General features: G+C 37.0%; 1 protein-coding gene across 4 annotated transcripts in view; it reads right to left on the bottom strand.

Annotated features, from left to right (window-relative positions):
• Positions 1-14355, bottom strand: part of LOC149538039 (Zim17-type zinc finger protein) — a 136307-nt gene extending 121952 nt beyond the window's left edge. Inside the window, exons 1-2 of one of the 4 annotated variants that reach the window (XM_089799431.1) lie at positions 14248-14293; positions 14030-14092 (exon numbers count right to left, since the gene is read on the bottom strand). The gene's annotated coding sequence lies outside the window, so the exon portion shown is untranslated. Of the gene's footprint in view, positions 1-14029 lie in introns of all 4 variants that reach the window. The other 3 variants (XM_089799434.1, XM_089799430.1, XM_089799435.1) reach the window with 3 other exon arrangements.
• Positions 14356-15736: the final 1381 nt, after the last annotated feature.

Here is a 15736-nt window from a genome sequence, read left to right as displayed (position 1 = left end):
GGAACAAGATGGATGAGGCAATGGGGTTGATTGCTTTATAAGTATCTGAACATGTACAGTTTCATCTTGATGGGTGCAATACCCCTCTAGATATGTGGACCAAGCTTGATGGTTTGTTTGGTGCAGTTAATGAGTTCAGGGCACTTCAGATCTAGGCAAAGCTTACCTCTATTGTACTGAATTATTTTCCTTCCATTGAGGACTTCTTGATGAAGTTCAAACAACAAAGATCTTTATTGCAGGGTTCTGGAAAAGCCAAGACTGACACTGAGTGCATCTACCTGATTCTTTCTAAGCTTTGTGGAAACTTTAAGATTTTTGCTTCTACCTTCTATTCCACCAAAGATGCTTTGGGTAATAGATTTACCATGCCATCCTTTGAGGTTTTTTGTGATCGTTTGACTCGGGAGCAAGCTGAGCTCTCTCAGTTGGATTCTCTCATAGACTTATGCATTGGTAGCTCGGCCATCTTCTGGGATGAAGGAGAACGCACAGAAATCACATTCTATAGAGTCTCAAATTGATTCTAGCCCTCACAATTCATCAAGGCTACCTCCTCCTAAGGGGGTAAACCAAAGCCAAAAAGACCGAAGTGTGCTTATTGTAATAAGCCTAATCATGATGAGTCACATTACTATGAGAAGAGGTTAGATGGCTATGCCAAACAGGTTTCAGATTTGATAGCTCTCCTTCAGAAGAGAAACATTGATATTCCTTCTACTTCTCACAGATCTTCTTCTTCATCATCATTTCAGTCAGATTGTAAAGATATAGGAAAGGGTCATGCACTATGTGCCAAAGTAACGAGACTCGCCGCAAGTCGGCCAAGGCTCCCAAGTCAGCGAGTCAAGGAAGACTTGCTAGGTCAAAATGACCCGTGACCGAGCTCGACAGGTCAGGGAGTGTGACTCGCCTGACTCACGAGTCCTGACAGTCGTGACCCAACTGAGGCAGTCAAAGTCCAGGTAAGTTAAAAAATAAATAATTGCTTTGTTTTTTAATATATTTTTTGGTTTTTTTTATGCTTAAGACCCTAAAAGGGCTTTCATAACACTCTATTGTGAGAGAGAGAGAGAGAGAGAGAGAGAGAGAGAGAGAGAGAGAGAGTGTCATTGTTTTGCAACCAGTTGAAAGGAAGAGGAGAAAAGCTTGCATTTGTGACACTAGAGCAACTATAAGCTTGCATTTCGATCATCAAGGAGTTTATAGGAGCTCTTCTCAACACTTCTCGATGCATTTCAAAGAGGTAAGAGTTGATTTTTTAGATTTTGATGATTTTTTTCTCTATGCTAATGGGTCTTTTGGATGAGTTTTTTTTGTATGTTTATGGGTTTTGTTTTACTTTAGATCTTCATAAAATACAATGCTTAAATGGTAATATTTGGTCTAAAATGTCTTATTGTAGCAACCTTGACATTTTCCCTTACTCATAATGGCTCCTCCAGCTAAAAAACCCAAGCTCTCTAAAGGCAATAAAATAGATGAGTGTTGGAAGTACACCATAGACTTTCTGGGTAGAGGTAGAACTCAAACAAAATGCCTATTTTGTAAGTTCATTAATAGTGGACGGATAAATAGATTGAAATACCATGTTGTTGGCATACGTGGTCATGATGCTGAACCTTATAATGTTGCAACTCCTGAGGCTCAACATTTTAGTTATGTTGCCTTAGAAAAATATGAACAAGAAAAGGAATTAAAACAAAAACAATTAGTAGATTTAGCTCAAATTGGTTCCAATTCGCTTCCACGCTCACCTAGAAATGCTTTTGTATCTAGTTTTTGATCTAGGGGATAAAAATTACTGAAAAGTAAAATGTCCCCAATGCTCCAAGAATCAACATCATTACAAAGTGCTCACAATTTTGACTCCAACATAACTCGAACGATCAAAATTGGAGTTCAAGTGCAAAAATTATGACTGGTCAAAATGGTCAAACTGGGACCAAAGGTCATAAAAGGGTGAAAAAATAATCATCTCAAAAGTATTTGACAATGGATTCCAAATGAAAGAGCTCGTCAAAAGCCTTCCAATGGCGTTCGTTTCATCAAGAACGGAGATTGGATATAAAAGTTATGATGGTTTCAAATTCAAGCAAAAGTATGGATTTTGATGATGTCAGCATGACATCACAAAATCATAAAGAGAAGGAAAACATTCAAATTCGAATTAAAATAGCTATTTAATTCGAATTAAAGGAATGAGATAATGGGAGTTGAACTCCTAACCATTGGCCTCCTAAAATTAAGGCCAACCAATGGGCTATTTATGGTATATAGAATATTAAGGGAAGAGTTGTTATCTATCCATAACAAATCCGCCCAATCTTAGTTAAATAAGGGTATTTGTTGAAAACAAACCCTTAATTTTGGTGTGAGATCATAACAAAATAATGGTGAAAGGGGCAAATTCGAAATATGTAATCAAAATGGGAGATTATGTTGGTTAATTGTTTTAGCCCATTTTTGGCTAAATTTGATGTATAAAATGGGGGTAGTAGGCTTTGGAAAAGCATCCAGGTGATGAGAAGGAGATTATGATCTTGGAGACTTGATGATTATTCCTGCACATTGGAGAGTAATGCTGCAATTGTGCTTGAAGGGAAGATCTTGAACACTTGTAATTGATTTTGGAGCAAATCGGATCGGTCCCCCTATTGGAGCTGGACCCGGAGACGTAGCCCTTCCCAGATGAACTCCGTTATCAATCGTGTTTTGTCTTATGTCTTTCTACTCTCTTTCTTTCAGTCATTACTTTTTTATGCTTTGTTCATTTAAGCATTTAAGTTGTGTTAGTTTGCTAATTAATGCTTTGAAATTTTACTTTATGAATTAATGTTAAGCATTCCTCTGTAATAGTCCTAGATCCTAATTAGATCAGTTTTACACCCCTAGGTTTAATAGGTTGTGTTGGAGAAGGTGCTTCCCTTCGCCCCTATCGTCCTAGTGCTTCTGCTAGTTGTACTTCTTCTACATCTATTCCTTGCACTACTAGTGGCACTACCCCTACTAGTAGTACTGGCGTTACCTTTCATCCTAGAGTCTGAAGATCTAGGTTGGACAATTTTTTTGTACTGCGTTCCACTCCTGGTGCACAACCCTCACTTGAGAGCTTGGTCTGGAATAGGGAGATCTATGAAGCTGGAATAAGAGCAATTTGCAAGTTTTGGTATTTTTACAACATTTCGTTTATAGCAGCCAGGTACTTCAACTTCATTTATATTTGATTGTTTTACATTTTAAGTTTTAAATTCAATTTTATAATTTTAACTTGATGTTGAAATATGCTAATTAAAATGCTTGTATAAATGTAACAGGACTCCTTATTGGCAGGGGATGATTGATGCGGTTTCCATCTGTGGTGCGGGGTTAAAGCCCCCACTGAAGATGAGTTGAGTGGTCCCCTCTTACTAGAAATGGTTGAGGAGATGAAACTTGAGTTGGAGGACCATAGAAAGATTTCGAGCCAAAGGGGGTGTACCATTATGACGAATGGATGGACAGATAGGAGGAATAGGGCCCTCCAAAAACTTCTTGTTTCTAGCGGAGGTAATTCATCATCCTCCACTTCTCTAAATCTAAAATTTAATGTATTATTGAATAACCAACATTTTGTTTTATTGACTATTCAATGATAATTATTTTGTTTAATTTTCACTTTCAGGATCCACCATGTTTTTGAAGTCTATAGATGCTTTCTCACATGTCAAAAATGCAAAATTCTTATGTGAGGCTATTGAGGAGGTCATAAGGGAGGTGGCGGAAGAGAATGTTGTCCAAGTGGTGACTGATAATGCAGCTAATTATGTTGTTGTAGGTAAAAATTTAACTTCTAAAAAAATTATTTTAGTTTTCCATTAAATTTTGAAATTTAAAAGTTTTTTAACACATCAAAAAATTTCATTGTTTACTAACTAATTTAAAATTACTGCAGGAAAACTTTTGATGGAGAGTCACCCAAGAATCTTTTCGACTCCATGTGCGGCCCATTGCCTCGACCTCATGTTAGAGGATATTGGCAAGCTTGAATGGGTGAAATCATGTTTTGCTAAGGCCAAAAATCTTTGCAAGTTCATCTATGATGATGCCTTGGTCCTTAGCATTATAAGGGAATACAGGAAGGGAAAGGAGTTGGCTCGTCCCGGTATCACTAGATTTGCCTCTAATTTTATTACACTAAAATCTTTGAGTTCAAGGTTAGCTCTGAGGTGCATGTTTGTTGATCCACAATGGAGTTCCTCCTCCTTTGCCACCACCCCTGCAGGGATAGATGCAACAAAATTCATTTATTATGAAGAAAGTTTTTGGGAGCCATGTAAGGAGATTGTGGAGGTAATTTAAATTTTAAAAGCTTAAGTCTTAAAATTTTATAAATTAATTTATCTCATACATTTGTTCTATTTTCATTTGGTAACTTTGCAAAGTTTCATCATTCACTAAATTGTTTTTTTGTTTAATCGTTTTGTAGATCACTAAGCCCCTTGTAGCCCTCCTAAGAGTTGCTGATGGGGAGAAACCCGCTATGGGCTACATATATGAGGGCATGAATAGGGCCAAAAAGGCTATTAAGGCCAAATATGTAGGAGTTGAGGACAAGTATGGCCCTATTTGGGACATAATTGATAGGAGATGGCAAAATCAACTTCATAAGCCCATCCAAGCAGCAGCTTATTACCTCAAACCGACATACCATTTCTGTGAAGATTTCAAGGCAGATGAGGAGGTTCTTAGTGGCCTATACACTGTGATATCGAAGATGGCCACTAATGCCACAGATATATTGCTTGATATGGATGCCTATAATAATGCATCGAGGCCCATTTTTTCAAGTCAAATTTGCAAAGGAGGTCGTACAAAATCGCAGCTAGGTAAAAATTGCAGCTTAAGCCTTATACAATCCAGTTTCTAAATTTCTAGCTTTAAAGTTCAACTTTGAAATGAGACTAATATTTTTTTCTTTTCTTTTTTTCAAAATTCAGATAGATGGTGGCAAATGTTCGGGCCTTCAACCAAAAACCTTCAGCAAATCGCCATCCGCAGAATGAGCCAGCCAAGTAGTGCTTTTGGATGTGAGCGCAATTAGAGCATGTTCGAACACATCCATTCGAAGAGGCATAACAAGTTGTCCATGGAGAAAATGAATAAGCTAGTATTTGCGCATTACAACCTGCGCATTAGGACCAGGAAGATTTTGGATAGTGACACCTCTCCGATTACTCTAGAAGAGATTGATCCAGAGTCTGAGTGGATCATTGAGGCTACTGATCCTGTCTTTGATGATGAGGACCTAGAGAGGGTTGATGAGCCGGACACAGAGGCTGAGACCATGGCTATGGCAGCAAAGGACCAGAAAGCTCCAATTGTTCCTAGTGGCATCTCACAGGCACTGGCAAAGCCAAAGACAACAGTTGATCCTAGAGGCACTTCACAGGCTGATGCTATGGCTAATCAGTCATCCAGGATCTACCTTAGACGCCTTACTAAGAGGCATTTTATAGATTATACTGAGCCTAAGGTTGAGGTTGGGGATGAGGATGAGGATGAGGATGAGGATGACAACAAAGACTAGGAGCCATAGCTATAGTCTTGTTTTAACTTTTTGTTCAACTTAACATATGATTGGAATTTGGAACATTTGATGACTATTGATTTGTTGGGTTTCATCGATTTGATATACATTGTGATGGGTTTCATGGATTTATCATTTTATATATCTATGTTTTACTTTTCTAATATTTCCTTCAGCTACTGTTATGTAATCGATATATGTTTAAGTATGTGCACTGTGATCAAATTACCTTCTATTTAATGATGTTATTGTATCTTTAAGCTTTATTCAATAAGGGGTGCATGGAATGTTCTTTAAATCCTAAAAAATCTCAAAAATTCGAGGTTTTTTCACTTCATCGAGTCACTGCCGAGTTTGAGCTAGGTCACGGGTCAAGTTACCCTTGCCGAGTTTGAGCCACGTTACTTTGCTATGTGCAACTGCTACTCTACCCTCTTCTAGATGGTTACTAGATTCAGGTGCTTCACATCATATGGCATCTTCTCAGGATTTGTTCTCTTCTTTTGAGGTTTCTCCTACTCCACACATTTTAATGGGGAACAATATTGTTATAACTGTATGTGGGAAAGGTTCTATTGGCATTGATGATGGTACATTTCATGATGTACTTTGTGTTCCATCTTTGTCTTCTAACCTTCTCTCTATTTATCAGATTACACATTGTGGGACAGGGAAGACAGTTGAGTTTGCACAAGAGTCAATGCACATCAAAGATAGTGTGACAAGCAATATTGTTGCTATAGGGATTGTTGATCACTCTTCCCACCTATACTCTTTCTCTCATTTTGGTCCACCATCTCCACTATCAAAGACTCACTCTCCTTCACGAGAGACTATTGAGGTGAAGTCAGGTCGCTTAAACTTATGTGTTGTTCCTGAGACCAATGTTGTGACTTCTACACTTCCACCTCCTATTCAGATTCCATCTATCGCACAGGATTACTCTTCAGCATTGCCTACCATTGTAGCTCCAATCATTGAGCCACCTACTGTAGTTGTTGAGGATATATCAGAGGACACACATCTCCTCTCAAATGACAGATTCAGCCCACCTATTATCCCACCTCCATTGAAGATTCCATTTCAGGATTCTCATGCATTCTCCTTTAAGCATCAGCTAGGACTTCCAACTTCACCTTACATGTAGGGGTTTTGCCCTCCTTGTCCACTGCCTTTGTTTCTTTTAGATTAGAGCCACACTGGTATGTTTATCAACACAAGAGTTCTACCATTCTCGGGGGGCTATGGAGTCTCAAGCTTCTATCATAGGGGGTTTTATTGTAGTTATGGTCTTGAGAGAGTCTCTTGAGATATTTCATTTGTGCAACCTTTTCTATCTCTTTTTGGAGTAGGGTTTTTCCCACTGGGTTTTCTCTATTTCTCCATTTCATAGAGATTTGGTTGTGATTGGGTGCCTCATCAGGCCTTGTTGTCAGGACCCAAGTTTGCTTTCAACATTGCATTGTAGTTTCCTTGCTTTTTCTGCATTGTTTGTAGTTGCATTATTGCTCATCTTAAGGGGGGTGTTAGAATAAAGCATTAATTTAATTTCATTTATTAAATTACCTTTACTCCCTTCTTAAGATTTCACTTTATGCACTTTGCATTTCCATTTAATAGTTAATTAGTAATTATTAAATATCATTTATCTCTTAGGGTTTCCCTTTTAGGTTTTCGATCTCCTTCTATAAGAATTGATCTTTTGTAATTATCTTTTATCTTTTTAGTGTGATAATACAGTTCTCATATTTTCCGAGCAAAACCCTTGCCTCTTCTTCGCTTTTTCTTCTCTGTGACAGGTTCTTGCATGCAGGTGTTCTTCGGGTTATGTGGATGTATTGCTCAAATCCTCAAATCTTTCACTTAGAAGCCTTTTTAAAGCCGCCTATAAGAGTGTGCAAAGCGAAAAAAAATAGGAAACGAAAAGTTTATGTCAAGGGTTATGTTGCAAAAGCTCTCACTCAAATTTGACCAGAGATTATTGTAAATGCACGTGATTTGTATCCTGTATTGCTATATTGTTCTCTTTTTGGTCAAAATTTCTTGATCTTTTGTAATTATCTCTTATCTTTTCAATCTGATAATATAGTTCTCATATTTTCAGAGCAAAACCCTTGCCTCTTCTTTGCTTTTTCTTCTCTGTTACAGGTTCTTGCATGCAGGTGTTCTTTGGGTTTTGTGGATTCATATCTCTCAAATCCTCAAATCCTTTACTTTAAAGCCTTTTTAAAGCGCCTATAAGGGTCCCGTGCAAAGCGAAATAATTAGGAAATGAGAGTTTATGTCAAGGCTTATGTTGCAGAAGCTCTCAATCAAATTTGACTAGAGATTATTGTAAACGCACATGATTTGTATGCCGTGTTGCTATATTGTTCTCTTTTTTATCAAAATTTCTTGATCGCACTCTGTGTTGCTGTTACTTAATACTACAAATTCTACCTCTATAGCTAGAGGTTATTCAATCGGATGCATCATTGGAGAGAGGCATGCGTAGGAGACTTGAGAACTTTAAGAACTACTTCTAGTTGAATTAGAGTTGGACAAAGAGGGCTTCCACTGTTGTTGTTTTAGGGATTGGAGAGTTGTTTATGTGGACAAGTTCCAGAAATTTTACTATTAGACATTCATTGAGCTTCCTAGGTCTCATATTCTTTCAGCTCCATCTGAAACTTTCATCTTATCTTTTCGATCATATCATTTGACTGGTCAAGACAAGTCCAGCTCAGCAATTGCCAATGTGCATGATTGATGAGATTTTCAAAGATTTGTGATCTTGGAAGCCATGTAAATGAGGGTTATCCTCTTTTGATTCTCATTTCTCAACAGTCAATCATCATGGAGTTCGAGAAAAAACTAACAATAGGTTGCTATGGTTGTGGCTGTGTCTACATCTAGAGGTGTTGATGTGTGTGCATGAGTTGTTGTTGTGCCTGTAGTTGAAGCTGTGGATATGACTGTTGATGCTATTGTATTTGAATTTGGGGCTGTGTTAGTGGCATTATCATCAGATTATTGCCTAACTATAAGACAAAGATTTTGATTCTCCATTCAATTTGATCGCTAAATTTTTTTTTATTTTGGTAGATTCCCCTTTTAAATCATGCTGATGTATGTGGAGGTATTTTAAATCAAGAAATGGCTGATTTTTTCAATTCGAATAAGCCAAAATTCGTCCTAGAGATTGTTACTGGAGTGAGAAGGAAGAGTTCAACTGGCACTCAAGTAGCAAGCACACAAATTTCTAAGTGAAACCATCCAATTCAAGGCAATTCTGTAATACTATAATTAGCTCTGAAATCATCTTCACAAGTAAAACATCCACCAATAAATAATACAACAAAGAGCTGGCATCACTCATTATTCCTTGATTTTTGGATCTAAAACTTTAAATGAAGAGTACAAAGCCACAGCAGGAAAATATTGCACCTGTAGCTTATACCCAAATTCATATCCAATTTGATTCTTCTTTTAATAGATACTACGATGTTGTGCTACCATTGATGATATAGAAGAATATTTGCAGTAATTTTCGTATGAAACAACTGAAGAATACAGTGAAAAACAATGGCCATCTCGATTTGATAGCGTAGATAAATGTAACTAAAAGAGATAGGTTCAAACATTTATAAGAAACCACCATCAATTGAAATCAATTTACCACAATTTGCAAAATTGTTAACAAAGGCTGTAGATGCTAAATCTGTAACTTCTTTCATTATTTTTCAACAAAAGCTTAAGGTGAAAGGAAGCAATCTACATCTAAGATGCTCTTTTATTCAAATTTAAATGGCCCACATTTGCTCAAGTTTTAGAAGGCAGTTAGTTGCCTCTGTGTTTGACAGCTTAATAAACATTTAAGGTAAGGATAAAGTTGTCTTTTATCCACTATTAGACACCCAAATAATTCTCGGAGTTATCTCACCTTTTTGTATGGAAACTTAAACCAATATATTTTCTAAATGAAGTGAGAAGAGAGTTGGACAAGCTAAATAACTCTTTTGTATACTTTATTGCTGCGCAAACCATAATATTTTGTGACTTAAGTGACAAGATAGATAGAACAGCTATGTAGATATGCAATAAAGATGTATCTTGCAATGGAAAGGACTAGGAGTCATCTCTATCATCTAGAGTTGGTTTGCCTAATTTTCAAATGCTTGAGAGGGGCTCTAATCAATAGTCAAGACATACAAATCAATACTGCAATAACAGCATTGTTTGGTGTCCCAAGTGTGACACTTGAAAGTTGAAACACTACATGTTGGTGTGAATGTGATTTTATTCTTAACTACTTTATTTGTGGGAACCCATTCACATGGCTTATTACTTAGTCCTAGATGGAATTTTAGATAATTTATCAAAGTGTTTTCAATCTCAATTTCATAATTTGCTCATTGGTGAAATGGTGATAAAGCATCTACAATCTTTTATGGGGGCAGTGCTGAGATTTTCATCTTAGATTTCTTAGTCATTAGAGCTTAATCTCTATGATTTTGACCATTAGTTTTGGCTTCTTTAGACCTTTTGAATGCTTACAATATCTAGTTCCAGTCTGACCAGTATTAGGCATGAGAGGGAACATTCCACCATCGTATATTTATTTTTCTCCTCTGCACCCATCATGAGAGGTTACTCTAAATTTTTCGAATAATTCCCTTGTTTTAAGCAATCACTTGTCCATCTCTATCCACTCTCCTCCCACTATATGCCTACTTGATACATGAGCTCCGGGAGAAAGCCCTAATTTCTAACTTCATATTTTTTATATTGCCCATTTATAACTATGATAATCGTAATTTGACTGATGATTCTTACCACATGATAACAAGAAATATGAGCATCAAGCTTGCATTTCTGTGATACCAGAAGCAAAAGAGTTCAAATTAAATGATTATCACAAAGATTAATAATTATTTTAAAAACTTTGATTACCGAGTAAAAGTTACTCTTAGATGCTTATCTTCTCTGGTATTTCCTAATTCGAAGGTCCTAGAGGACGAATACTTATAAGAGAAATTCCATTTATGTGGTGTCATGATGTTATAGAATAAAAGCAGTGAATGCAATGTTGCATGGAAGACCAACTGTTTTCTCTTATTTCTGTACAGATGGGTATGGGAAGTACATCAGAGACCCTATGTGGACAGGCATATGGGGCAAAGAAATACCATCAGCTTGGGATTCATGTACAGAGAGCATTTTTTGCTCTTTTTTGTGTGAACCTACCACTTGATGTAGTGTGGGCATACTCTCAAGCAAGGAAAGATGCGAGATGGATGATTCCCAATCTGTTTAATTATGCAGCTTTTCAACCCCTTGTCAAATTTCTCCTGTCACAAAGCATCATATCCATGATGCTATGCTTTGCAATTACTTTGTGTTTGCATACCCCCATGTGTTGGGTTCTGGAATTCAAGAGTGGATTAAGAAATGAAGGGGTTGCCTTGCCAAACGACATTTCCTTCTGGGTCAACGTAGCACTTCTTCTACTATATATGAATTTTTCTCCTGCATGCACGAGGACATGGACATCCTTTACATGGGAGGCTTTGAATGATATTAAACATTTTCTCAAGCTTTCTATTCGATCTACAAGCATGATCTGGTACAATACTTTAGTCTCGTAGTTCTTAGCTCTAAGGTGGGTGACTATGCTGATCATTTCTTGTAAATATTAATGGAACCACTTACTGTTTGTTTATTTTTTTTATTATTGGTTACATGTCCTCATAATTCCACTTTAATATGTTATGATGTATTCTCACTGATTGTGAGTTGCAGCAGACAACCATGACAACAACCATGATGACAAGGAGATAAGCTATCTTTTCTACCTCTAGGAAGTGGAGACAACCAATTTCTTTATTTAAAAGGTTTACCACCTACTATAAGACCTGAAAGAGATCCTATTGTTTGTACAAAAGCTCAATTGAACTCCCTACCTCTTTTTGTTATTCCATTAGAGATGCTGAGCTCTTTAACTTAGGTAAATTGTTAGAACCTCAATGTCACAGAGTAAAACTCTAGGATGTTCACTAACAGCCCTTTTAAAATCCCCCCATGATTGCAATGTTCACTGACAGCCCTTTTAAAAGCCCCCAGAATAGTAATACCAAAGTGTTATTTCTCTTGCGTCTATAACTGTGAACCAATTCTCCTCCCCTAAGGTCCCCACCCCTCTTTTCCCGATTATCCTTTCTGAGACTCTTAATTGAAAACTGATGCAACCAAATAGACCCAAGTGACTAATGCCCCAAGTGATTACACATGTACTCATAACAATAGGAAAGAAATATGCTGCATTGTTCAATCAGATGAACTCATAACTCCAATACTCAATAGCATGAACCAGTAATCCAAAATCTTAACATTCTCAACAAACGCAAAACAAAAAAATTTAAAAGAATGATAATGAAAATGTCTATGGACTCTGTATCTTCACTGTTCAGCTCATGTCAGCACACAATATATTCATCGAGAATACCCCTAATCCAAGACATGAGATTTTTTATACTTTGTTCTTAGGCATAGCGAAAATTGAAAACATTTGTTGGGGAGTTTTCATTAATGGAGTCTTGCTGTGACAGAAAGGATTTCAATGGTGAGGAGAGGAAAAGAAGTTATAGAGGAGTGAACAAAATATGGCTAGGGTCATATGATCAGCCCCATATGGCAGCTCGAGCCTATGATGTGGCCGCTGTCTTCTTGAAGGGGAAATCTGCTTTACACAATTTTCCTCATCTAATTCACACTCTGCCTCACCCCGCTTCCTTTGATCCAAAGGACATTCGATCTGCTGCTGCTCAGGCATTCCAAAACCCAGCCCTGTTGCATGTATATCTTTACAACACAATACAATTCTCTTCAGCCTATCAGTATCAATTAGTGATATATACCCACAGAAAACCGTAAAATATCAAGCTACATACTACAGTACTAGTACAATTCACAAGTCAGGGCTCACAAGAATATGGTTATTGTGAAAGACTAAGAACACACATTTGCACATAATAGAAATCTCAATGAGGACCTGACGCTCTTTCAGGAAATGACCTAATGGGACACTGTTGCGTGGAATGTAATGATTCCAAGATAAGGGTAGAATGGTAATTGTGATGACGATGAGTGGTTGAATCTTTTCCAGGAAACTCACTTAACTGGTGTAAAGCCAAGCTCAAAAACCTTTACTACTGTGCTACCTGCCTATGCAAAATTGGCAGCTTTAGGACATGGGGTGGAAATCCCTAAAAATGCAATAAGACGTGGATTTCAATCAGATGTTCTTGTGAGTATTGCCTTGATATGTATGTATGTAAAATATGGTGACATTCAGAAGACAAGTGAAATATTTGAAGGAATGCATCCGAAAGATTCTCTCTTGGACATCTATAATTACAGGATTTGTGACGCATGGCTATTGAAAAAATGCTCTTGAACTGTTTGAATAAATGAAATTTTTTGGTATGACAGCAGATCATATCACCTTTCTTACTATTTTGTCTGCATGCAACCATACATGTTCAGTGAATGAGGGCTATTAATATTTCGATTGCATGTTGCAATATCAAGCATTCAATGGACCACTACGGATGTATGGTTGAACTCCTTGGACATGCTGGCCATCTGGATGAAGCAATCGATTTTGTCTGCAAAATGCCTGTAAAACCCAATGCTGCCATCTGGAATTGTTAAATGGGTGCTTGCAGGATACGTAATAATGCAAATTTAAGAGAATATGTGGCAGGACAAATATTTGAATTGGAGCCTCAATATGCAGCACCTTATGTACTTATTATGAACATCTATGCTGCAGTTGGCAGTTTGAGTGAGATTGAAAGGATACGGTAAATGATGAATGACAGGTGTTGCAAAGACACCTAGATACAGTTGGATTAACATTAATAAACATGTAAATGCTTTTGCCGCAGGCTAAATTTCGTGCAGAAAATCAAAGCAAAGGTCACGACATTATCTTGGAAGATCGATGTAGCACATATTTTCCTATTCAAGCTCCATGATGAATAAATTGGAATATGGGAGCGAATTCTCTGACACCAAGTAGAATGAATAGTTAGTGTTGTGATTCAGATTTTTATAGGATTGCAAACGATCTCCTTGGAAAGCTAATGAAGCATGGCATGACTTCTGTGGTCTAAAACAAATTCCCTTGGGCTATCAGTAACCTGTATATGTGAAATTGTAACTCTGGCAGTCTGGAGTTTGAACCAAACCTTTGTCCGCGAGGATGCAAATCTTAGTTTTGTGGAAAAATATCAACTCAAGATAAAAACTAAAATCTCGAGCATATCATCAGAAAATAAAATGATGAGTGCCTCCTACTCTATAATAGTTGTCGGCTTTGCTCAAAATCCGAGAACTACTGGAGGGATCAATAATTGTAGACCACAAAAAAAGATTGAAGGGAAAAACAGAATGAGTGAACGTAAGGGAGGGAAATACCTAACTCCACTGTAACGTGGTTCTACATATATAGGAGCCTTTCTCCAACCTGTCGTCTGCTTCCTGCAAGGACGAACACAACCGGTAGTGTGATGTGCAAAGACAGTTGAAAACAAATCTTAAATCCCTATACGTAGTAGTGTGATGTTTATCCTTCTATGCGAGCGACAACAGATGGCCACGGAAGCTGCTAATTGCCTACATATCCCTCCCCATACCTCTGTGCCGCGCACTCAAACTTCATTGGAAATAAAATTCCGTCAGCCACAAAGTAGTAAATTATGGCCTAATCGGCTAAAAATAGAACAATATATAATGTTTAGACTGATATTGATGTTCATCTATGTTTTATCTAATAAGAGACAATTGTTATTATAACAAGGACTGTGTGCAGCTGGAGTCCCTGTCTAAAGGAGCAGAAAAACTATTTGTATTAGGTATCTATATGAAATCTCAAACAACAAATAATCATCACCATGCTTGAAATATTTAGCTCCATGGCTGAATGATGATTTGAAATAAAGCAAACTTTTTAAATGAATATTTTCATTTGACAGAGTTGCATTATCAATATTGCAATCAACTCATTTTATATTTGAGGAATAAGAAAGTCCAATAGGCAAAAAAATATTGTAATATATAAACTCACCACGACAATGGATGGAGCGAAAAGTTGTCTATTGAGCCAATAAAAGGTTTCTAAAGCAAAGTTGCAGATACAAAGGTTGCGCTGAAAGAAGAATACCCAATGTAGAGAAATTGGTATTTGATAGATGGGAATTTTACTACAGAATCTAAAGTAAACAATGTATGAACATGATCACACACAGTAAGGCCCATTTGTTGTCACATGTCTTTAAGATGAATGTAGATACACGAAATCCGTCTCTTCAACAATTTGCTAATACTTTACAGGAATAACAATAACAATTAGGTGTAAACACATAGCTTAAAAACACTGAGTACTCAAGCCTCATACTCGAGACATTTGAGTGAGCAATCAGATTTCTTACATGTGTGAGGAGTGTGCCAAATTTGTGTATTGGTGGAAGGTAGTGAAGTGGTGGACATGTACAATTTTAAGTCAGCATGATGAGCAAGATTCAGTGATCATGATTAGTCTAGTTGCCTTGCAGGGTCGGTCATATAGTGTACACTACTAGATAACCTGATTTGGCCATGATAACCTGATTTGACCACTAAATGAGAGTATCTGGGAAGGATTTGTAATGACATTTAAAAAGAGTAATAGTATCTAATGTATGAGTATGTGAGCAGTATATGCCTTTGATACCTGATGCAAAATCAATGGATGGTAATAGTTGACTGACTATGAAGGGTCGAAAAGTTTAATGATAGTGACATGAAGCCAATTAATAGTGTATCAAGATAAGCAATTAAATTAAATTATGACTCCTCATCTCTACAAAGAGAAGTTGAAGTTGTATAAAAATAGAAACATAAACTAGTGACCAAAAAGTATAAAAGATCAATTGAACATTGTAACATAGAAGTACCTTCTTGCCAAACAAAGAGTCATGATATACATACAAACTTAGAACATCAAAATGATACAAAAGGCTCAATGCGAAAGATTACTATTGCATATATCCGAGAAGATATATTAGATGTGAGAGGGATATGTTAACATTCACTAGTTTTGTACATAGTCTTACTGTGAAGGATGAAAGAGATCAATGACTAGGA

The sequence above is a fragment of the Cupressus sempervirens genome, chromosome 9, assembly GCF_028749045.1.
Source record: "Cupressus sempervirens isolate cs-2001-9-10 chromosome 9, ASM2874904v1, whole genome shotgun sequence".
NCBI classification, from domain to species: Eukaryota; Viridiplantae; Streptophyta; class Pinopsida; order Cupressales; family Cupressaceae; genus Cupressus; species Cupressus sempervirens.
Note: the sequence above shows the minus strand (reverse complement) of the source record. Positions and strands in the feature narration are given on the sequence as shown.